The sequence below is a fragment of the Micromys minutus genome (genome assembly GCF_963924665.1).
Source record: "Micromys minutus genome assembly, chromosome: 15".
NCBI lineage: Eukaryota > Metazoa > Chordata > Mammalia > Rodentia > Muridae > Micromys > Micromys minutus.
The window spans coordinates 23,103,819-23,127,499 of NC_137984.1; the positions used below are offsets into that span (position 1 = coordinate 23,103,819).

Consider the following 23,681-nt stretch of genomic DNA (forward strand, 5'->3'; position numbering starts at 1 on the left):
GAAGGGATCAAATTGTGCATAGTAGCAGACTGAGAATCGTAGCGTAGAGTCCAGATAATCAATGATTTCTTGTGTATTTTCTGAACTGTTGTGAAGTAGGAGACGTCTACCTAGAAACTTTTAGAGATCTAAACACAGAATATTTATTGCACATAAGAATCCTAGCCTGGCCACAGCCCATGCCTCACTTCCGGCTTGCCGCGCTGGTAAAGGCATGGGCTGTGGCCAGGCTGGGGCACAGTGATGTTGGGCTACGCACGGTGGCAGGGCGCTACCTCGCCATCGTGGAAACGGAGCCTCTTGGTTTCAGACGGTGACAAACTTGAAGACCATGAAGAAGTCAATCCATTCTCTGTCACGGAACCTAAGCCTATCAAAAGAAGACAGGACCACCAGTCAAATTTACCTGTAGGAAGCCTCGAGGCACCCACTGGGACTAGACCACAGCTCCTCTGCCTCCCAGTCCATGGACTATGGCTTGGAATATCAGCAGCCATTTTTTGAAGACCCAACATGCGCCAGCAACCTAGAGGAAGATGAAGAAGGTGGATGGAATAGAACCTACCTATCGTCTGCTGGAGCAGACTCATTCCTCTAAAGCCACACAGAACGCATTGCCCTGTGGCACCTAACTTTCCTTTTTTTCCCAATGCTTCAGGTCCTGAGTCTTTGTCCCCATGGACGCTGAGTGACACTGACTCCAGGATCTCTCTAGCTGGAAGTCCTAATGCAGATTTTGCAGCTCCTGAAGAATCCCTAGGGGACAGACCCCTGCAGATGTTGATAAGTTACGAAGCACCACAAGATGAAAACTCTAAGCTCAGAAGAAAACCAAATGAGGTTCAGAGCGTCTCTGAAACCCTAACAGAAACGGTGAGGACGCTCGAACGGAAGCTGCAAGCGAAGACGATCAAGGAGGAGAATGACCTCCGTGACCTCATCAGTAATCCAGTAAGTGGAATAGAACCTCCAACTGATGACCAAACGGACTGTAAAGCAGAAAATCATGTCATGAGTCATGAAGCTGAAACAGGAAATAAATTTGCTCCAGGCACAGGTCTCGAACTTCGAGTGAGAAAATAAGGCCCTTAGGTCAGGCCAGGATGCCAGTCTTACCCGGATGAAGCAGAACACTGATGTGGCCTTGCAGAGCCTCCGTGTTATCACGAGCAGTGCACACGCATCCATAAAGCAGCTGGTGTCTGGAGTAGAGACACTGAGCCTTGCTGCTGAAACCCTCAAGTCCACAGACAGAATTACTGAGGATAAAGAAGAGGTGGACTCCTGAGGCACTACCTGCCGCCGGGTCCCATCACCTCTGCCCAATGACACCACACATCTTCCGAAAGTGTTCCTAACTATGCAGTCCTCACCCAAGCGTCTCACAGCCTAAGCACGTGACGGGCCACCTGCAGTATGGGGTTTGTTGCCACCAGTTTGCACCTAACAGTTTACATGAAGTCCTTTGGGGGAAGTCCCACTGTTTGATAGACTCGCTGATTTACTGGAAGACATCTTTATAAAACCCAGCAATTTTTAGAAACCACTAAAGCTGAAACAACAGTTTTATAAAAGCCTTCTTCTATACTGTCTTCTCGATTTTAGCTATAGGATGAGCTCGGGCTGAGCGTCAGTTTTACTAAGTGAGCCGGTGTGGACGGGAGCGGCCGGTACCAGGGATTCCTGCTGTCATTCCACACCTCACAAGCAGATGGTTGACACTGTGGCCTTCTACACTTGGTAGATGCCACCGTCCTCCCACCAGGACACTAGGACCAAGGTCACAGAGTGTGCACATTGCAAAGCTTCATTCGCTCACGACTGTGGGCTGTGGGCTTTGGAAAGCCGTTTGGGGCTGCCTGTTTTGATGCATGTTAATGTGTCAGCGCACCTTTTGCGTAGTGCAGTTCAGACTGGGATTATAGCGCACACTGTCTCAGGGGTCAGCACCAGGGGTCAGCACCAGGGGTCAGCACCAGGGGTCAGCACCAGGGGTCAGCACCAGGGGTCAGCACCAGGGGTCAGCACCAGCGCTTTGGGCTGTCGGGCTGGTTTCTGAAGGACAAGCAAGTCATAAGCAGCACCCTGTGCTGTGCTGAGAGGTCAGGGTTTGGGGGCAACTTTTATGTAGTTTTTTTTTTAATTTTTTCCCCCCTCCCGTTGAGATCAACAGCTTCCTTAATAAATCCTGAAGATCATTAAAAAAAAAAAAAAAAAAAAAAAACTTACTAAAATTAGTACCCCTTTCTACCTGTATACGGATATAGGCTGAGAAAGACTAAGCAAACACTTAAATATATAACATATATATACAGTATATAAATACATTCATGTGTAATTACAATAAAAACTGTATTTATACAAATCAGGTCTATCACAAATGGGAACCTACCTGCAAACAACTTTTTTCTCAGTTGTACAAAGATTTATATTGTATTTTAATATGTGAGATTCAGGTTGAACTCTGGATGCTAACTAGCTTTATAGCATGTATTCAGACCCTAGGCAGGAAGTGGTCAATCCTTGCCTGTGTCCTCTCTCTCTCTCCTAAAAAATTTCCTACATATACCAAATAGCTTAATCTCACAAACACTTTAATCATTTCAAGACTTACCAGGCCACTTAAGTGGCTACACATGCCTTGGAAATGCTATCTCAATTTCTCAGCATTCTAACTCCAAACTCTCTTTCCAGTACAACTTTATCTTGAGTAAGCATAACTCAAGTAACAAGTGACCCAAATCCCAACCCAAAGGACCCTGAAAGGAAAAATATCTGTCTTCCTACATAACTGGGAAGACATAAATGGGATGGTTTCATCTGGGGCTCCAGTTCAACTGATAGGGGGCCTACCTAGCATACCAGAAACCCTGGCTGAGATCCTTAGAGTAATGGTCCACACCTGCCATCTCAGCACTTGGGAGGTAGGGGCAAGAGGATCAGAAGTTCAAGGCCATCCTTTGCTATATAGGGAGTTTCAGACTAGCCTGTGTTACATGAGATCCTATTTCTAACATAAAAACAAAACAACCAAAAAAAAAAAAAAATCAAAACCATAAGCAGGGTCAGTTTCTTGTCACTGTGACAAATGTCCAAGACAATCAACTTAAAAGGAGAACCTCCTATTCTGGCTCAGCCTCAGAGGCATTTAGTGGTGATAGGTTGGCCTCTGGCCATGAGTCTGTCTGTAGCAAGAGTACAAGGTAAGAAATAATGCTCACCTCACAGTGACAAGAAGAAGAACAAAGACAAGAAGCAGCCATTACCCCTCCTAAAGAACTTCTTCCTAATAGGCTATATGAAGGTTTCACCACCTCCTGTTATCAGGAGTGCCACCTACTGTTATCAGGCCTTAAGACACAACCACAGGAGATGAGCTTTGAAGTAACTTCATGACCATGAATTTATGCTCCTAGGTGCCCCTCTCCCTTTCTCACTGCCTGTCCTTCTCCTTCTCAACTTGTCTCTGTCTCTTTCCTTCTCTCCATCTCTCAATCTTCCCCTTCTCTCTTTCTCTGTCTGTATCTCAGAAGTACCGATATTTCAGTAATACACAGAAGTCCTTGCCTTTAGCATTTTGAACAAGAATTACCCATCCCACCATTCCCACTCATCATTCCAAGCCCACTTCTCCCATGATGCACTTCAGATTCTCTCACAAGCTTTCTTTTATCCCTCAGTGCTCCATTTGTATTGTCGTCTTTTGCTTTTGTGACTACCTTCCCTGTTAATGCTCATTTCCTTCCTGTTATGACAATTATGTTAAATACTGAGCTCCTTTAGAGACCTGGTCATCTTCTTCAGATATCCTCCATTCCTGTTGAATGTTCTGTTCACAGATTTTTAGAAAATAAATCAATCAATCCACCAGCATATTGTACAACATTGTGAGAAAGTGCACAGTGCTTTACCCTGCAGTAACATCGTCTTTTTCCTGCAGGTTTTCAGGACCTAGGGCAATAAGACAGGCTTTTCTTTTTAGTGATTTGTGCCATTATCTTCAAATTAAAGAGGATGTCTCTCTTTTTTTTTTTTTAAATCACAACCACTCCTGAAAATTGGATGAAAAACAATCACAGTAAAAACAGAACTAAAGATGAATGACTTCAGCTTATGATGTCATTCTGGACTGGGGACGAGGTTGCCCTGTGGCATATCACTGTTTTCTGAGTTCCTGAGCCATCTCCTAGCACAGAGCGCTAAGCTAGGCCCACCCAGAGGCCAAAGCTACTCTAGTCTTGAGTTTTCCTATTCAAATGGCAGTTTAGAAATAATCTGTGACAATACACACAGCATAAAATTCCCAGTCAAGCTGGTTCAGTGCTTGTAATAGAGGTCTGTTAGCCAACTCCTTACCTTGAATGCATGAAGCTCTGCGTTCTGTCCCCAGCATCAAGTGAATAAATCACGAATGATTATAGGCCTCTAATCCAGGAACTTAGGAGATAGAGGCAAAAATCAGAAGTTCAAGATCATCCTGTGCTACTTTTGAGTTTGAAGACAGAATGGGTTACAGGAGACTGTCTCAAAAAAAGAAAAGAAAAGAAAAGTTCCTATCTGACCCACTAGCCATGTGAAACTACACTGGGGCTCTGTGGTGGCCTCAAAATATCTGCAAACTGAACATTCATCTCTAACAACAAAGAGGCCAGAGAAGGATTAAAAATCTGTACTCTGAATTCTCTGTTCAGAAGAACGAAATGGCTTCTGTAGAAAGAGGCGCTAGAGAGAAAGCCCAGTGGTTAAAGCTCTAGCACTTTGTACAGGAAAACTAGAGTTCAGATCTCCGGAACCCATGTAAATGCCATATAGGCTGGTTGAGAGCTCTGGGCTTGAGAGACCCTGCTGCAGTGAATGTGGTGTAAGGACAATGGAAGATGATTTTTAGCACGGACCTTGGGCCTCTCCGTGTGCATGCACTCATGCAAATTTGCATGTGTACACACATGTACCTGCCCCCCACACACATACACACCTATGCCCAAATGCATACATGTATACATACACTCTCACATGGTAATAGAAAATAGAGTAAATTGCAGCTTTGGAGAGGAATGCCGTGGGGGGGGGGGCGGTATCAGGTCACAACCCATCTCCCTTACTGAGATGCTAAAAAAAGTGTCTGTTATACTTCTTTTGGAACAAATGGAGTAGCCAACTCTGCTTTCCCAAACCTCCCCCTCATTCAAGACATGCAAAGCAGCAGAAGGGAAATGGAACTCTGTGCAGATTTGAGCTGATGTGAGCAGGACTCCCCAATGGCTGTGACAATGACAAACCAGTGGCTGTGCACTGAGGATTGTTGAATGAGAGGAAGAAAATGACCATCAAACTCTGTACAAGAGGCTGTAAAAACATCATGAATTTCAAGTCATTGTAATGAAATGTCATAGAAATGTGTGAGTGTTATTCTTGCTATGGAAGATGGACAGGTGGACATCTATATGTCAAAATAAATCTTGAGAGATGCCTTAAGCATTCAAAAAAGCAAATCAAACTGCATCTAAAACCTAAATATAAATCTAGAAGCTTAGCAGACTCACTGTTAGTCTTTTGTTGGTATGTATGGAGGGGAATATGCATGTGTGGACATGTATGTGCATGTGTGGATATTCATGGAGATAAGAAGACAACCTCAGGTGTCATTCATTAGGAACTTCCTGCCATCTTTTTTGAGGTGGGGTTGCTCATTGAGACCTGGGCTCCCTGACTGGACTACGCAGGGTGGCCAGTGAGATCCAGGGATTCTACAACCTCTGCCTCCCTAGCGCTGGGACTAAAGTGTGCTGCCACCACACTTGCTTTGTCACATGAATTCTGGGGAGTCTAACTCCTGTCTTCATGTTTGCTCAGCCAGCACTCCATCTACCAAGCCACCATCTCCCCAGCTCATGCTTTTGTTTCTGATACAATCTTGCTGTATAGTCCAGATTGACCTGAAAATTAATATGTAGCCCAAAATATCCAAGGATTTCAAAAACTTCCTGGCTCAGCCTCCTGAATATTAGGATTACAGACATGTGCCAACACAACAGGTCTAATGTAAGCTTCATAACTTAATCCAGTGATCATACTATTTAGTGTTTATATGAAAGTGTAGAATGCCTCCAATTATGCAAAAGTCTGTAAACTGATATTTCTGTAAACTTTATCCATAATTGTCTCAAAAGCAAGCAATTGTCTTTGGGTAGATGAATGAATGAACTGTGGTACAGCCAGGGGGAAGAAATTTATTCAGCATTAAAAGAAAAGGACTGCTCTGCCATCAAGGATTAATTCATTCTTCCCTACGTTGAGTCATTCATCTAACAAATATGTATTGAAGACTTTCTATTTGCTGGGACATGTCTTTGAGGACTTCTAGTCAAGAAGACTGACACATAAGCAGAGAGTCACTGTAAACTAAAATCAACCTAGTGACTGGACTGACCTGGGGTGGGGAGCACAGAACAGAAAAGGAAAGTGGTGCGGATAAGGTTCCTGTGTATGTGGGAGCTGTCCCAATCCATAAACAACAACCAAGCCTGCCAAGTGCATACAAGCATAAGCAGAGATGTGGGCAGTTCCACTTTATGCACAGGAGGACCTGTAAAAGAACAGGTCAGCTCTCTAGGACACAAAGTTAATGCAGGAACACAACCTAAGTTCATATTTCATCAATGGCTCGAGTTTGCTTCTTGTTGCTGTGATACATATCACAACAAAAAGCAAGTTGGGGAAGAAAGGGTTTGTTTTCCCTCAGCTTACAAATCCATCACTGAGGGAAGTCAGAGAAGTCAAGGCCAGTAACTGAAGCCGGGAACAGAAGCAATGACTATGGAAGAATGCTGCTTACTGGCTTGCTTCCCTTGGCTTGCTCATATATATACCTTTGTTGTACACAGTGGCCCACCTAGCCACAGGTGCCATTGCCCCCAGTATGCTGGCCCCTTCAACATCAGTTAATGATCAAGAAAATGCTGCAAAGTCATGCCCACAGGCCAGTGCGATGAAGGAAATTTCTCAACATAAGTTCCTTCTCCCAGGTCTTCAAGTTGACAACCAAGATTAGTCATATTAACCTTAATAATTTCTTTCCTGGAGCCTTTCTCTGCTTCCTTGGTTCCCTGGTGTTTATGGGGAAATGCCCACATGTGATTTTATAGTATTTCTGTTTAATTGGCAACCAGATGTCTCTCAGAAATCAGATTCTGCTCCACCCCCATTTCATCACTGAGAAAAAAACTGACTGGAAAGAATAATATTTTTAAAATAGCTTCTGTGAAAAACAAAACCTGCACTATTTTAGCATAAAGTCAGTGCTGAGAATTTTTTCTAAGGTGTCATCTCAATGAGTTTCATAGTCTTTCACAGAGCTGCAGAGCGGTTCCTGGTCAAAGTTCAGTCTTGCTTTTTTTTGTAGAATTAAAGAATTGGCTGCTCCATTGATGTTCTTTCTTGAACAACTTGTCTTATTTTTTACAACCCTTGGAATATTTGAGATTGTTTCATAGAAAATCTGCATAGTCTGAGAACTGGGGTTATCAAGCCTGCTTGATGCATCCTGTTTAATACAGAATTGGTCAGATGAAGGAGAAGGTGCCATAAACACATAATTGGAGTTTAAGGAAGACCATCATAGCTAAGCAAGGAATAAAAACAAAAATATTCAGACACTCTGTGAAAAGGGTAGCCCAGAAAGATGGGGAATACCTTAAGCAAATGAATGAAGAACAGCATCCCATTCATTAAACAGAGATGAGATCTGCACCTGGATGAATGGGAGACTGAGTACCACCCTAGTAGCCCACTAAAGGACCAGCACCTCACAAGGATCTGCTACTCTTGTGTTAACAGAAACCCATCAGCACTATGGTGGAGGTATAAAAACCTTGTCTTCCATGCATGAAGGTTAGATATAGCTGGGTAAAAGTCAGTGGCAAACTTACAGTTCCTAAGAAGTTAGTAAGATACAAAAATCACACAGTAAACATTTTAGAAAGTGGGAAATTCCCTTTGTACAATTGAGAGCCAAGGTGCTTTCCTAAACTTAAAAGCTGGTGACAAGAAGTGGTCTGTAGGAAAGTACAAGAGTCTCCTTCATTTTATCACAGAAATCACAATAGCTCATCACATCTGGAGTTTAAGAAAAATCTAATGAAGTTCAGCTCCATGGAGAAGAGGAAGAGATGGCCTGAGGGACCAAATGATGAATACAGAGGGTATTCTTACAAGCATCTGTACCTTTATAAAGCATCTGCACCTTTATAAGAGTATCAACCCTAGCTTTGTCTTGTTTCCTTTGTTTGTTTGTTTGTTTTTAAAACAGGGTCTCCCACGGGCATGGCTGGTCTTGAACTCATTGTGTTCAAGGATAACCTTGGACTTCCTATCTTCCTGTCTCTATGTCCTGAGTTTCGAGGATGACAGGTGTGTACTACCAGGCCTGGTTTATGTGAGGAAGGTGATTAGACCCTCATGAATGCTTCGTAAGCATTCTACCAGTTGAGCTGTCTTCTTGAATTTATTACTTTCCCAGGCTGCCCTGCCCTTGGTGAGTACTGCCTGCCATGTAATGTTGATATTCCTTGCAATGAATACAAAAGAGCCTATTGCTTTAGGCTCCCAGGAATGGATTTCATTTAATATGTCCACACCTTCCTTCACTTTATAAATTCCCTAGATATATTATAACATATATTTCTTTTCAAATAAATGTCTGCAAGCTGGCCGATTAGTACATTTAAAGCCCTATGAAATCATGAATAGTAGTCAATGAGATAAGTCAGGCTGTGGTGGCACATGCCTTTAATCCCAGCACCCGGGAGGCAGAAGCCGATGGATCTATCTCTCTGGGTTTAAGGCCAGCCTGGTCTACAGAGCTAGTTCTAGAACAGCCAGGGCCACACTGAGAAAACCTGTGTCAAAATAACCAAAAGGGGGGGGGGAGTCAGTCAGATAGTTGAGACTGGTAGGTGACACAGGTTTATCTGTCAACAGAGTACCTGGAAGGCTAATACAAGAAAACTGAAAGTTCATGGCCAACCTGGGCTACAAAATAAATGCAGGTGTGCTAGCTTGAATAAGAATATTTTGACTCTTGGTCTCCAGTTGGTGGAACTGTTTGGGGAAGATTTGGGAGGGTATGAAGGTTGGATGGTGCTTCTCAGTCTCTCTCTGCCTCATGCTTGTGGATTAAACTGTAAGCTCTCAGCTACTACTTCAGCACCATGTCTGGATGCCTGCCTGCTGCCATGTTCACCACAATGTTAATCACAGATTTCAACCCTTTGAAACTGTAAGTTCCAAACAAACTCTTCTGCAAAATGCCTTGGCCACAACATTAGAAGTACAAGTAAGACATAAGCCCAGCCTGAGTAATTTATCAAGATTCTGTCTCAAAGGAGGAGAAGGAGAAAGAGAAGGAGAAGGAGAAGAAAAAGAAGAAGGAAAAGAAGAAGAAGAAGAAGAAGAAGAAGAAGAAGAAGAAGAAGAAGAAGAAGAAGAAGAAGAAGAAGAAGAAGAAGAAGAAGAAGAAGAAAAAGAAGAAGAAGAAGAAGAAAAAGAAGAAGAAGAAGAAGAAGAAGAAGAAGAAGAAGAAGAAGAAGAAGAAGAAGAAGAAGAAGAAGAAGAAAAAGAAGAAGAAGAAGAAGAAGAAGAAGAAGAAGAAGAAGAAGAAGAAGAAGAAGAAGAAGAAGAAGAAGAAAAAGAAGAAGAAGAAGAAGAAGAAGAAGAAGAAGAAGAAGAAGAAGAAGAAGAAGAAGAAGAAGAAGAAGAAGAAGAAGAAGAATAGGCAAATAGACTGGGAATATAACTCAGAGGTAAAGCATTTGCCTAGCATGTACATGGCTCTAGACTTATTCCTCAAACACTGGGGAAAAAGAAGGAAGGAAAGAGAAAGAAAAGACCTGATCAGACCAATTGAGAAGCAAGTAGCCCTTGATCTCACAGAATGCTCTGAGCTCCAGTGCATATGTGCTCTTGCTTACCTTCAGTGGTAGCTCAGCTGCAACTCAGTAGGGATTATTGGTTTGAGCTGTTTCCAGACACCTTTCCTCGGCTGTTCTCACTAGCACTGTGCCTCACTCCCTCCAGACCAGCTTCTACGTCCCTTGCTCCCCCACAGATGCAGGACTAAAGACTCACTAGCCTTTGTTGCTGCTTACCTGCCCTGCAAGGGGAAAGATGAGGTTTTTTTCTGGACATAGTTCCTTTTCGACATGCTGTGAACAAACTCCACCAACAAGAAGCACCTAAGGAATAGTTTATTTCTGTTCACTGTTTGAGGAGTAGACTCTGTCAAAGTAGGTAGCATGACAGCACGTCTGAAGAAACTCAGAATGGTCAAGAGTGGGGCCAAACTACTAAAAAAAAAAAAAAAAAAAAAAAACCTAAAGGCCCAACCCCAGTGACTCATTTTCTCTGATAAAACCACACCTTCTAAAGGTTTCATTACTTTTCAAATCAGAGCTACCACCTGAAGACAAAGTACTAAAATACATGAGATTATTGGAAACAATTTTACATACACAGATTATTTCATCAAATTCATTTAATAATAATTTATATTTTGTTTATTTATTGTGTATGTGTGTGTAAGTGTACACGTACGCAAGAGTTCATCCTATGTTTTATCATCACAGAATAAGATATCCATGAATCTATATCCTGTCTATTATAGACCAAGATATGCATGAAACTACACTGTAGCCTATCAGTCATGAATCCAAACATAGATGAGCTCACCGTTTGTCCTGTGAGTAACAGACCCAAACACATGTGAATCTTCCCTGTATCCTATATATCAGAGGCCTTTAAATGCATGACTAAGCTTGTACTGGATGGTTTTGTGTGTCAACTTCACACAAGCTAGAGTTATCACAGAAAAAGGAGCCTCTGGTGAGGAAACACCTCCATGAGATCCAGCTGTAAGGCATTTTCTCAACTAGTGATCAAGGTGGGAGGGTCCAGACCATTGTGGGTGGTGCCATCCTTGGGCTAGTAGACCTGGGCTCTATAAGAAAGCAGGCTGAGAAAACCAGAGCAAGCAAACCAGTAAGTAACAGCCCTCCATGGCCTCTGCATCAGCTCCTGCTTCCTGACCTGCTTGAGTTCCAGTCCTGACTTTCTTTGGTGATGAACAGCAATGTGGAAGTGTAAGCTGAATAAACCCTTTCCTCCCCAACTTGCTTCTTGGTCATGATGTTTTGTGAAGGAATAGAAACCTGACTAAGACAGAGCTCTATATCTGCTTTCTTCCCTTGTTATGACCAGCTCCAAATCATCCATTAAACTTTGGGTACCCAGTCTATTCCATGGCTACACATATTAAGTGATTTTGCTTTACAGGGCATCTCAAAGCTACTCCTGTTCAAGTAGTTCTACTCTCAGCTGCTGAGTCAGTAACTTAGAGCTAGCAAGACTCAGACTTATTGACTAACACCAATTCTAAGCCCTTAACAGAGGAAATGGATACTCAAGAAAATTAGCTGAATAGAAATTATGTGAGAAGAATTCTGGCTGAGTAGCAAGCAAGTCACCTGATTTGGTCCTTACCTACAGACTAAAGAACATTTTACCACAAGCCCAGACAGAGATCTCTGTCTTAATGATAAGTGATCATTATGTTTCTCCTATACAGTAGTCACATCTGGCATCAGAAAATATTCTCTGCCAGATTGGAAAGATTCTGGATAGATCCATCTTTATGTCTCCGAGTCAAATACCCAGCCAAGAACTTAGTAGCCATTGTCTTTATGTTTATAGTGACCAGCCTGTGATGAAACCACATAATATGACTGGCTCCGCCAGGGACCTGAGTTCCAGTTAAAAACACAATATATGTTTTGCACTGAAGGACCCTAAGGGCTTTTACTACCCTTACATCAACCACCTCAGGTCAAGACTAGGCCAAGTTCCATTCTCCACATAGTTCTCAGGAGGAACAGGAACATTCTTAAAAATTCGCAGAATGTACTGACTGATAGTCAGCTGACCCTATGGTCGCAGATAGAGTTCAAATATGTGTCATAATCTGCCAATCCTTGCTAGCTAATAGATTCAAATGTCAATATGCTTAGCCAATAAGTTTAAAATGTAACCTTGCTGACGTAACCTGTTCCCCTAAAAGTATAAAAACTGCTTGTTATAGCCATTTGGGGTTGCCTTCTAGTCGAATGCCATGAGGGTTGACCCCAATGCAATGGAAAATAAACCTCTTGAATTTGCATCGAACTCCCTTTGTTCTTGTATCTTACTTGGGGGTTTTCCAGGTAGTTAAGACTCACTTGGAGTCTTACAGCAGTATGCAAGAATCACTGCAGAGACTCACAAATGCACAGTGGGCTATAAGTAACTGTTGAATCTTCTATCACCCCAGTGGAGGTTCAGATAACATCTTGGAATAAAGGGGTGATAGGAACGAAAGAGACAAGGAAGGCATGTCTTCTAGGCATGGTTTGGCCGTTATATGTTTGAATGCTCAACATCTGCAGTTACCTGAACAAGACTTTTACAAACTGACCCATCAAAATCCCCTCATGGAGTGAGTAAGAGGAAGGGTCTCACCTGGCCCCACCTTTCTTTAAGAATTTATAGGCAGTTAATGGTTGCTGTGAGAGGGAAAGACATTTTCCTTAGTGGTATAGCCACTGATACACCCATACCACTATACTCCTATAAGGAACCCTAATTCAACTCTTTGGTTTGCCAAGAGGGTAAATAAACAAAATTGACTTTTTGAAAATAAATAAAAGATAAGACATGCTACTTAATAACAATAAGGTATCCTTATAATCACAGCACTTAACATTTGCAATGAAATTTCAGGTAGAATGAGTTTCATTGAGCGGAAAGATTCTGAGCTGAACAGACTAGGCCAAACTGAATGATGATCGGAAAAAATGAAAAAAGCTTATAACAGCCTGAAGGCAAGAGAAGGTAAATCATATAAATGGCTCGCTGGGCTTGGGGGCTTGGAGCTGATGCTGGAGTTCTCACATCACTCCGGCTGGTTGAAGAGATGTGGTCAGAACTGCAGGAAAAATGCTTCTCCCTGGGCCATGAGATGCAAAAAGTTTTGCAGAAGCCATTCATGCTTAGCTGCTGTCTTCGTTTGATTCTTGCCCTTTTCAAGTTGGTCTTAATTCTCAGGTTACATTTTGTGATAAAATGTTGAGTTTTTTTTTTTCAATCTATTTTTTATTAAATTAATGTATCCAATGATGGCCTAAAACTCAATATAGTCAAATATGCCTTTTAAAAATTCTTGTCTTTCTTTATTAGTATTGGGCAAGCACACATGCTCACACGTGCTTTTGTCTGTATGTGTGTGTGTGTGTGTGTGCACATGATGGGGGTTCTGTGCATGTCTTAGGACACATGTGTGGAGGCCAGAGGAAAACTCTGTGGACTTGGTATTCTCTTCCACCTTTCCAGTGGGTTCTGGGGATTGAACACACGTTGCCAGACTTGCTCCTTTACCTGCTGAGTCATTTTGCTGACAGCTCTGTTTGAGAGCTTTTATTCATGGGTGTACGAGTATACAAAATGCTGGATTCCGTTCCTGCCCTTTCCCAGTACATATTGTGTACTGAGGTCAGATCACCTCCACCGTATGCTTTCATCCCTGTCTCTCACGGGCCTCTTCCTCCCAAATTTGTGCTGTGATTTTGAAAGCGTATCTACTGGGGTTTATAAAGAACTTCTAAATACAGCTACGGCATAATATTCAGTGGAAGATCCCTTCGGATAACTGTGCTGCAGAGAGGCCCATGACTACCTTCTTAACAGAAGGGGTGTCCTTCCTGAGCAAACGAGGTGTACTCTGCTCCTTGGTTCTGCTTCTAGATGCTTAGGACGCCTCCATTTCTCTTGGAGATGATTGAAACATCCAAGTAAAGATGACTATAGCTAATCCTTGGGGTGGGGCGGAGAGATAATTGATTCATGGCCAGCAGACATTTAGTCTCAAAGCAACTGGGGACACACTCCGGAAGTGATTAGTGCTAACAGAAGCCACAGTTCTCCTGGCAGGCTAAGTGCTTGAGAAACACCAGGGAGAGGGAAAGAGCATTTCGTTTCTTCATAATAAATCTCCCATCTTATTGTCAGAGGCAGTTTGCCCTCCTGGGGCCTGGGCTCCAATCTCAGCCTTTTGCAACTGAGCTCTGCCTCGCCTGACGTCCATTTCCATTACAATGGCTGACTGGGTTCTAAAGGAGGCGATCCGGCCACACCAGGCTTCTCAGGTTCTCTGCCCCTCCCTCCTTCCCCACCAATCACGTCTTGACCTTTTCTTCCCCCCTCCCTGCCTCCCAGCGCAGGTACACCCTGCTTCCCATCCTTGCTCCAGGGATCTCTTTCTGTAAATCCTCTGAGAGAATCCCTGGATTAAATTTGAAGTAAAGCATTATAACCCTCTAACTAAGTGTCAATTACTATTTGGCACTACATTTTATGAGGAAGAAATGCAATAAAACAGCAATTTCTAAATTTAACCCGCATTACATAATGTAATTATTTATTGCAGAAGATGTTGTTTATACGTCACCCGCACTATTGATTGCTATGGGGAAAAAAGGCAATGTACAGGAAGTCATACAAATTGATCAATATTTAAAGTGATTAATCACATATTTCATTTGTTTCCATAAATTTTAATCCAGTACATGTCTCACATCACACAATATAGACATGAGCTCAGCTGCCCAGCAAGACACACAGAGAAATGTCTTTCTTCTATTTCTGAAATGCTGCAAGAGAACATTAAAGCTGAGTAAACCATATTTGTCTTTCACACACCCACCCATCCTCATTTTGCTCCCACTACTAACAACCCAAAGCTGAAACCACTTAAGGATTATAATTATCCCTCATCATGATCGACTGTGTGATGACGAGGCTGCTACCCATCACAAATGATGTTGCTGGAAAGAAAAGATGTGCAGCCCAGAGACATCCCCTGCTTTGGTTTTTTTTTGCTTTATAGCCTCCTCCAGGCAGAATGGGGGAGGGGTAAGAATTCAGTCAGGAAAACAATTAGCTTGCCTAGTTTCACTGCACTGAGATATCAAATCACACAGCAATTAAGAGCTCCAGAGAACTCCAGGTTGGTTTCATGCACTTTCAAGGATGTAAGCCGATCCGATCTGAGCTAAGGCTGGACTGCAAATGAAGAAGACAGAGGAGGTAAGCAGTGTAAAATTCCATTCTCTGCCTAATCTCACTTCATGAACTGTGATGTGAGCTCCGAGTACCTCTCAGTCTGCACAAAGAACATTTGCATATCTCCTCAAGACTTGTTGGATGACTGCAGAATTCTCTACTGTGCCTTCTCCTGAACACATGTCAAATGCAGAAAGTTAACGTTTTCAGGAAAATATATTGAATGGTGAATAAAGGGGTTAACTGAGGAATTGTTCCCGTGGTGGAGCCATAGAGACTCCCCACTCAGGAAAAGTGCATCCTGTGGAAAACATTTGAACCTGAGTTTAATCCCTAGTACCAATGTAAAGACTTTAGTGTGATAGTTGGTGAATCTCAGCACCGGGGAGGCAAGAGCAGGTGGGCCCCTGTGGTTCACTGGCCAACTAGCACAGCCTAATTGGCAAGCCCAGTTGACCTGAGGCCTTCTCATGCATGCATGCACACAAACATGCACTTCACATACACACAAACATGCATGGACACACCGCTGCACATTCACAAAGAAAAAGAAAAGGCATGATCTGTCCAATCACCAAAGACTTAACTGTTGAATTTGGCACAGAAATATCCAAAGCCAGACAAGTGTAGGAGAACTTAAAGGTGGGGCAGCATTTCCAATCTTCTCCTCTTCCTCCCTCTTCAGCTCCTCCTCTGCCTCTTCCTTTTTGTCTCTTGGTACGGGGTCTCTACCAAGCTTTGAGTTGCTAGATTTTACTAACCAAAAAAAAAAAAAAAAAAAAAAAAAAAAAAAAAAAAAAAGAAAGCAAGAAAGAAAATGGCTTTATTGTTGTGTTAGAAACATTGCTCATGTCCAGACAGACCACACCAGGCCAGTACAGCTCCACGGGAGAGAGGTTTATTGTGAGGGAAAGGGGGCAAAATAAGCAACAGAAATGAAGGGGGAAAGAGAGAAGAGAGAACTAAGGTCAAAAGGGTCTGCCTTTTATTTAGGCTGTGATGTAACTGCTAGCGGGTAAAGTTGGGAGGTAAATCAGGTAGATGCTGGAAATGTATGGAGATTGTCATGGCAACAAATGAGCAGGTCCCTGTTGCCTATGGGTGACATCACCATCATTGCTGGATTGGGAGGCGACCTGTAATCATAAAGCTTGATACCAACATTTATCTTCAAAAACCTGACAGTATACATTATAGAACCTTCAAAGTAAACAAATTTTATTTCAAGCAGGTTATTATGTAATGTAGCCTGACCCATACTTCACATATAGCCAGGGACGACCTTGAACTCCTCATCCTCCTTCTTCCCCTTTCACTGGGATTACAAGTGACTCATCTTCATCTCCTCTTTCTGTTTCTGTATATTTGTTTGTTCCTAACTGAGTGGTTTTCTCTTAGATAGGTTTCTTATGCTTAGACTTTATTTATAAGACAACAGGGTTCCCAGTACAAAGTAAGCCCCAAAGGCTCCTTTTCTCCTGCTTCTTCTCAGAAGCTTTCTCCATCACTTAACTAACTGTGGATTTAAGAAGAAATAAAATGGAACATGACAGATAATAATTTGCCTATGGCCCTGTGAATGGCCCCACACCTATGCGCATCTGGGCAGCAATAATTGGACTCGGGGTAATTAATAGAAATAAAGAAAGAAGTCAGGAAAGACATATGAAGTAGGAACAGCAGAAAGATTTAGTTGGAGGGAGGTAGTGATGGATGGGTTTGATCAAAGGACATTGTATAAATATATGGTATTTTCAAAATATAAAAATATCATTCATAAAGAAATAACACAGTTATATGGTTTTCTTCATTTTTAAACAAGCTCCTCATTTTGAAATAATTGTATATTTCTAGAAAAGTCAAAATTGTAAATCAGAAAGTGCTCACACATTACTCATCTTCCTCCCCATTTTGGAACTTAACATTAGCATGTGCCACTGCCAAAATTAAGAAGCTGACATCTCTTGGGTAGCTAGTAGTTGAACTCCAGAATTTGTGTGAGCTCTGCCCTACCACTTACCCCCCTGTCCTCTCTCTACTCCAGGTCCCAACGTATGTGATGTTGCTTTGGGTGTCAAGTCCTCTAGTCTACCTGGTCTATCAAGGACACTTTTGTTTTTCATGACCTGGACAAAGAATCTTAATTTTCAAAGCAATATTATTATATCTAAGACCTATATTATTGATATTTAACAGCTGTGGAAAATTTGTCACATGAAAAGTGTGCACATGAGGTCACATCCACCCACCTGCCCCTTCCGGATGTCCATTACCCAAATTTTCATGAAGAAAAGCAACTACTAGATACTCCAACTGAAACTCTTTCATTTTCTAGCAACTATTCCAGGCAATCTTCAGTGTTGTTCAGCCAAGTGAGTATTGAAATCCTAGGAGGTAGGTGTTCACACCCTGAGTAAACACTCATGTGTGTCCTCTGTGCCACACCAAGGACACTGTGTAGGCTGGTTCCTATGGCAACGGCCTGCCTCATGACCACTCTGTCTTTCACCATTCATTAACCTATCACTCCTGCCTTCTTCAGTGGCCATCTATTAAACATCTGCTAAAGGCCAAATGGTTCTCTAGTGTTTTGAAGCTCAGAAAGGAAAGATAATAATAATCTGTGCAGATCTCACAGAACAGTGGATTCCATGTGCTGCTTACTAACAGAGTGTACAGGGTCAGCTGGAGCAAGTGAGTCTGAGGAGAGAGACAGCTCCTCCAAAGACACTCAAGAAACCACAAGTGTAGTGCCCAGATCAAGAAGGACTGATAATAAGCAGAAAGGTCGATCCAGGCCAAATGAGAACCTAGAAGCAAGTCAGAAGCCCAGTGGCATGCAATCACATTAACATCTGTGACTAGATGACTTAGGAATCTGGTATTTAACAGACTCCAGGAAATATCTGGTACCTTGAATGTGCCCCTGATGTACTGGCCATTCCAAGGGTCTTAGAGAACAGAATAAAATCATAATCATTTACTACATAATACATGGAGAATGATTTGAAAGTAGTTACCATGAACATGTAAATGTTTATGGCTGAAATCTTGGCCAGTGCAGAAGACAAGGGAGGAGTGTGGAGAGTACATCAAACCTCTCTTGTGTCTAGGATTATGAATGTGCACTCACCTTTCCAGAAAATGCTTATGATGATGATGATGATGATGATGATGATGATGATGATGATGATGATGACTATTCTATAATATAGGGACTGAGCTGAAGTTGCACAGCTGCTCATAGATGGGAACATTTTGTCTCTCTATGGTAACAGTTTGTTTTCCTACAGAGGATGGACTTACTGTAATGAGAGCTATGAAGGTGGCTCAGTGGATGACACCCTTGCCACATAGGATTAAGGACCTGAGTGTGAATCCTAGAACCCATGTAAAGCCAAATACAGTGGCAGCAACTTCTGTAATTCTACTATCTGTAATTCCAGAGCTTCTATGAAGAGAAGGGAAACACCCCAGAAGCTCGAAGTTCACCTAACTAGGCAGATACACTTTAAAAAAAAAATCTGGAAATTAAGGACTGACATATGAGATGGACCTCTAACTTCACATATGTGCCTAAATCTACACACAAGAATGTACATCTGCACTCAAAGAATTAAAAATAATAAAAATATAAATTTATATAATGAAAAATATATAAATCTAAAATACATATAAATAAAATTTGAAAATATAAATATACCAATAAAATAATGAAGCTACATATAAATAATAAAAATATAAAATATAAATATTAAATATTTACATACATATAAAAATAGTCATATTGTGTTCTCTGTGAGGAAGTACACATATGTGTATTGTACATCCATGTGTGTGTATACATACATGTTTACAGAGGCCAATAAAAGTGTCTTTCTCAAATGTTCTCCACCTACGTTTTTGAAAGAGTCTCAGGCTGAACCAGGTTAGCCAGACTGGCTGGCCAGTGAATTCCAGGAATCAACCTGTCTCCGCCTTCCCAGCTCTGGGATTATGGTTAGCACTGCCATAACTAGATTTTTACATAGCTATTGAGGATCCAGACTCAAGTCTTTAGATGCTTGTATGACAAGTGATTTAGGCAAATGAGCCATCTTCCCCACCTTTCCCTTATATAAGACCTTTCTTAACAGACTTGATTGGCGTTAGAAGCTGAGAGATCATGGACTCTACAAGACCATAGTAACCTGAGCAACCTAAGGTTTAATCTGGTCCCTACCATAGAAGGTCATGCATAACAGCATGTGGAGGTAGAAAGTCAATGTATAGCTACTAGGACCTGAGGAAACAAATCTGCAGTGCCTAAGCCTGTATATAGTTACTTCATGAGAGCTCCAGTTTAAGTCAAGCATTACTATCTAGGGGATAGAGATGCAAAAAAGAAGAAGCAATAGGCATCATGAGACCATCAAGTCAGGTTAAGCATCAAGTTTGTCCTACAGTTGAGATTAGAAATCCCACTGCCTAGCATGTCAACGTGAGTTGTCACTGCTTCTCATTCTTCAGCTCGGGGAGAACACTGAATGATCCAATGCTGAGTCTTTGCTCGTACGAGAATGCAGAGCTAAGTTTCTGCATAACCAGAAAGCAAGTCATTAGGAACACTGAAAATGGCTCTTCTACCAGATACCTGAGAGTAGACAGGGCCCTGCATGCAACACCCTGGATAGAAATAGAGGGCTGGTTAGAAATTCGGGGTAGTACTGTTGTCCTGTAGTAAGCAGGGAGAGCAAATGAAGAAGCAATGGAAACCACACTCGAGTGGTCATATCTTTTGTTAATATGAAGAGGACCTTTTTATTTTTTGTATTGCTTACACTTCTTTACTTAGGTAGGGTTCAATATGTCCTGTTGTGCTTGTCAAGGTCTGATAACAAAGGATACAGCTCAGTTGACAGAGGGATGCATAGAGAGCCAGAGATGGCGGGAAAGTACTCATCCTAGCACTCAGGAAATGAAGGCAGAAGGACGAGGAGCTCAAGGTTACCCTCTGCTACCCATTAAACTCAACGATAGCCTGAGCCAAGATTTTCTTTTAAATACCTGATTGTGGAGTTACAAATAACTTCTAGAGAGTAAGCAAATGTGTAAACGCAGAATCTGTGAATGAGATGCATGTGCACATATTTATGTGCATGTGTTTTGACAGCAATGACAGATTATTAAAAAGTTCTCTACATGAGACAGGTAGAAGGTGTATTAATAACCACCTAAGAAAATGTTGTAAATTAAAAATGCAACCACTACAATAGAAGCCAGTGACCTGATTTGGTAATTCTGCGCTCATGAAATATTTTTAAAAGTTTGGCTTATGTAATTGGCAATTGTAAATTTAGTTATTAATCCTAAGAATGCCTGCTAGGGAGGTATAAAAGAATATGTACCTATTGGTACTTAAAGGAGAGACGTCTTGAGTTCTAAAGACAACGTACTGATTAAATAACTTGATATCCCCAAAGAATGAATTACCACAGACCTTTTAAACAATCTTAAATTGCACTTTGATACAATACGTGCCTTTCTGATTATGACAACATGTTGTTAATGAAGTGAATATGACACGTGTACACTGGTTGTTAATAAAACGAATGTGACATGTTTACGCTGGAGAGATAGCTCAGGAGGTAAAAAGGTACTTGCCACCAGACTTGATGTGCACAGTGTACACAGTGGAAGGTAAGACCTGACTCCCAGGAATTACCCTCTGATCGCCACACACAAACCAAGACATACTCCAGAGCACGCACACATGATAAATACGAAGCTAAAATGTTACACAATAGGAAGAATTGTGCCCAGGATAGTTATAAATGAGCAAATACTTTTAGAAACATTCATAGCATAGATGTATTTTCATGGGTCCACAAATGTAGTAACCAAAACATTAAGAATTCTGTTTGGGGTACTGGAGAGATTGCTCAGGTTAAGAGTATGTGTGGCTTTTCTGGGGAACTGCGGTTCGGTTCCTAACACCCATTTCACAGGGGCAGTTTGCCATCTCCTGTTACTGTGCTCCAGGAAACATGACACCTTTGCTCTACTGAGGTACCTGCATTCACATGCACAAAGCCACGTGCAGACAGACACACGGGCACAATACAATAAAATAAAATGGTATTTTTAATTTTATTTTTTCCTTAGTACGAACCAGCTTTATTCAGTATGCGTAGGATATAATAAAACTATTTTTTTTTCTTTTTAAAAATTCATTTTACATTCCAATCCCTGTCTCCTTCCCACCCCCACCTCCACAGAGGGCCCCACAGAGGAAGCCCCTTCCACCTCACCATATCTCACTCTATGAAACATATTTCTGCTTCTTTCTTTCCTTTTATAAAACACAACATTTCTCTTTATAAAGCACAATACTCCTTCCCTTCTCTGAGAGAGTGGGGCCCCACTCACCTCACCCCACCCCTACCCAGCTACAGGTATTCTCCCCCCACCTGCCTTATCAAGTCTCTGCAAAGCTAGGCCCTTCTTCTCCCACTGAGGCCAGACAAAACAGCTAAGTCAAGGTTCTACAAACAACTAACAGCTTTACTTGTTTTTTTTTTTTATTGTAGCCATTCTGATGGGTATAAGATGGAATCTCAGAGTTGTTTTATTTTTTTATTTCCCTTAGGACTAAGGACATTGAATATTTCTATAACTGCTTCTTGGCCATTCAAGATTTCTGTTTAGTTCTGCACCCCATTTTTAACTGGGTTATTTAGGTTGATGGTATCTAAGTTCTTGGGTTCTTTATAAATTTTGGATATTAACACTCTGTGAGATGTAGGGTTAGTAAAGATCCTTCCCAATCTGTAGGCTGCTGTTTTGTCCTATTGGCAATACCCTTTGCTTTTTAGTTTCATGAAGTCCCATTATCAGTTGTTGATCTTAGAGCCTGAGCCTTTGGTGCTCTGTTCAGGAACTTGTCTCCTGTACCAGTGAGTTCAATGCTATTCCCCACTTTCTATTCTATCAGATTTCATTTCTACATTGAGGTCTTTGATTCATTTGGACTTGAATTTATTGTAGGATAATATATATGGATCTATTTGCATTCTTCTACATGCAGACATCTAGTTAAAACAGTAGCATTTGTTGGAAATTTTTTTTTCTTTTTTCTATTGTATGGCTTTGCCTTCTTTGTCAAAAAAACAAGTGTCCATTGGTTTATGGGTTTATCTCAGAGTCATTGATTCAATTCCATTGATCAACCTGCTTGATCCTATACCATGCATTTTTTATTACTATTAATCAGTAATACAGTTTAAGGTCAGAGATGGTGATACCTCCAGAAGTTCTTTTATTGTTTGGGATTGTTTTAGCTATCCTGGGTTTTTTGTTTTTCCATATGAAGTTGAAAATTGCTCTGTCAAGGTCTATAAAAAGTTGTGTTGGAATTTGGGTGGCATTGATTCTGTAAAATGTTCTTGGTAAGATGGACATTTTCACTATGTCAATCCTATCAATCCATGTATGGAAGATCTTTCTATCTTCTGATATCTTCCTCAATTGCTTTTGTCAGAGAATTGAAGTTTCTGTTATACAGGTCTTTCACTTGTTTGGTTAGAGTTACACTAAGATACTTTATATTATTCCCAGTGATTGTAAAGGATTTCGTTTCCCTAATTTTTTTCTTAGCCTGTTTATCATTTATATAAGAACTACTAATTTCTTTCAGTTAATATTATATCCAGCCTCTTTACTGACAGTGTTTATCAGATATAAGTTTTCTAGTAGAATTTTTTGGGGTCACTTGCTTTGTGGTCAGTTTTGGAGAAGGGTCCATGTGGTGCTGAGAAAATATATTCTTTTGTGTTTGAGTGAAATATTCTATAGATGTCTGTTAGGTTTATTGGATTTATAATGTTTGATGGTAGTTTCATTATTTCTCTATTTAGTTTCTCTCTGGATGACCTGTCAATTGGTGAGAGTGGGATGTTGAAGTCTCTCACTATTAGTGTGTGCAGTTTGATGTGTAATTTAAGCTTTAGCAATGTTTCCTTTACAAAGGATCCACTTGTGTTTGGGGCATTTATGTTCAGAATTCATATACCTACTTAGTAGATTTTTTTCCTTTGATGAGTATGAAGTATTCTTCCCTGTCTCTTGTAATTAATTTTGGTTGAAAGTCTACTTTATTAGATATTAGAATGGCTACTCCAACTTGCTTCTTGGGTCTATTTGTTTGGAAAACATTTTCTATCCCTTTACTCTGAGGTAATGTTTATCTTTATTGTTGAGGTGTGTTTGTTGAATGCAGCAGAATGGTGGATCCTATCTTAAATTCATTACGTTAGCCAGTGTCTTTTTATTGGAGAATTAAGTCCATTGGTGTTGAACAATATTAATAACCAGCAATTGTTACTTCCTGTCATTTTAATGTTTGTACTGTGTGTGTGTGTGTGTGTGTGTGTGTGTGTGTGTGTGTGTGTGTGTGCGTGTGCGTGCATGCTTCCTTTGGTCTTGCTGGTATGGAATTACTAATTTTCTATGTATTCTTGAATGTAGTTTTCCTCTTTGGGTTGGAGTTCTCCTTGTAG

At 41.2% G+C, this 23,681-nt stretch overlaps 1 pseudogene across 1 annotated transcript; it reads left to right on the plus strand.

Annotated features, from left to right (window-relative positions):
- Positions 1–243: 243 nt before the first annotated feature.
- Positions 244–1,288, plus strand: LOC308430122 (endosome-associated-trafficking regulator 1-like; annotated as a pseudogene). Its single transcript has one exon. The product of its transcript is annotated as an endosome-associated-trafficking regulator 1-like (transcript).
- Positions 1,289–23,681: the final 22,393 nt, after the last annotated feature.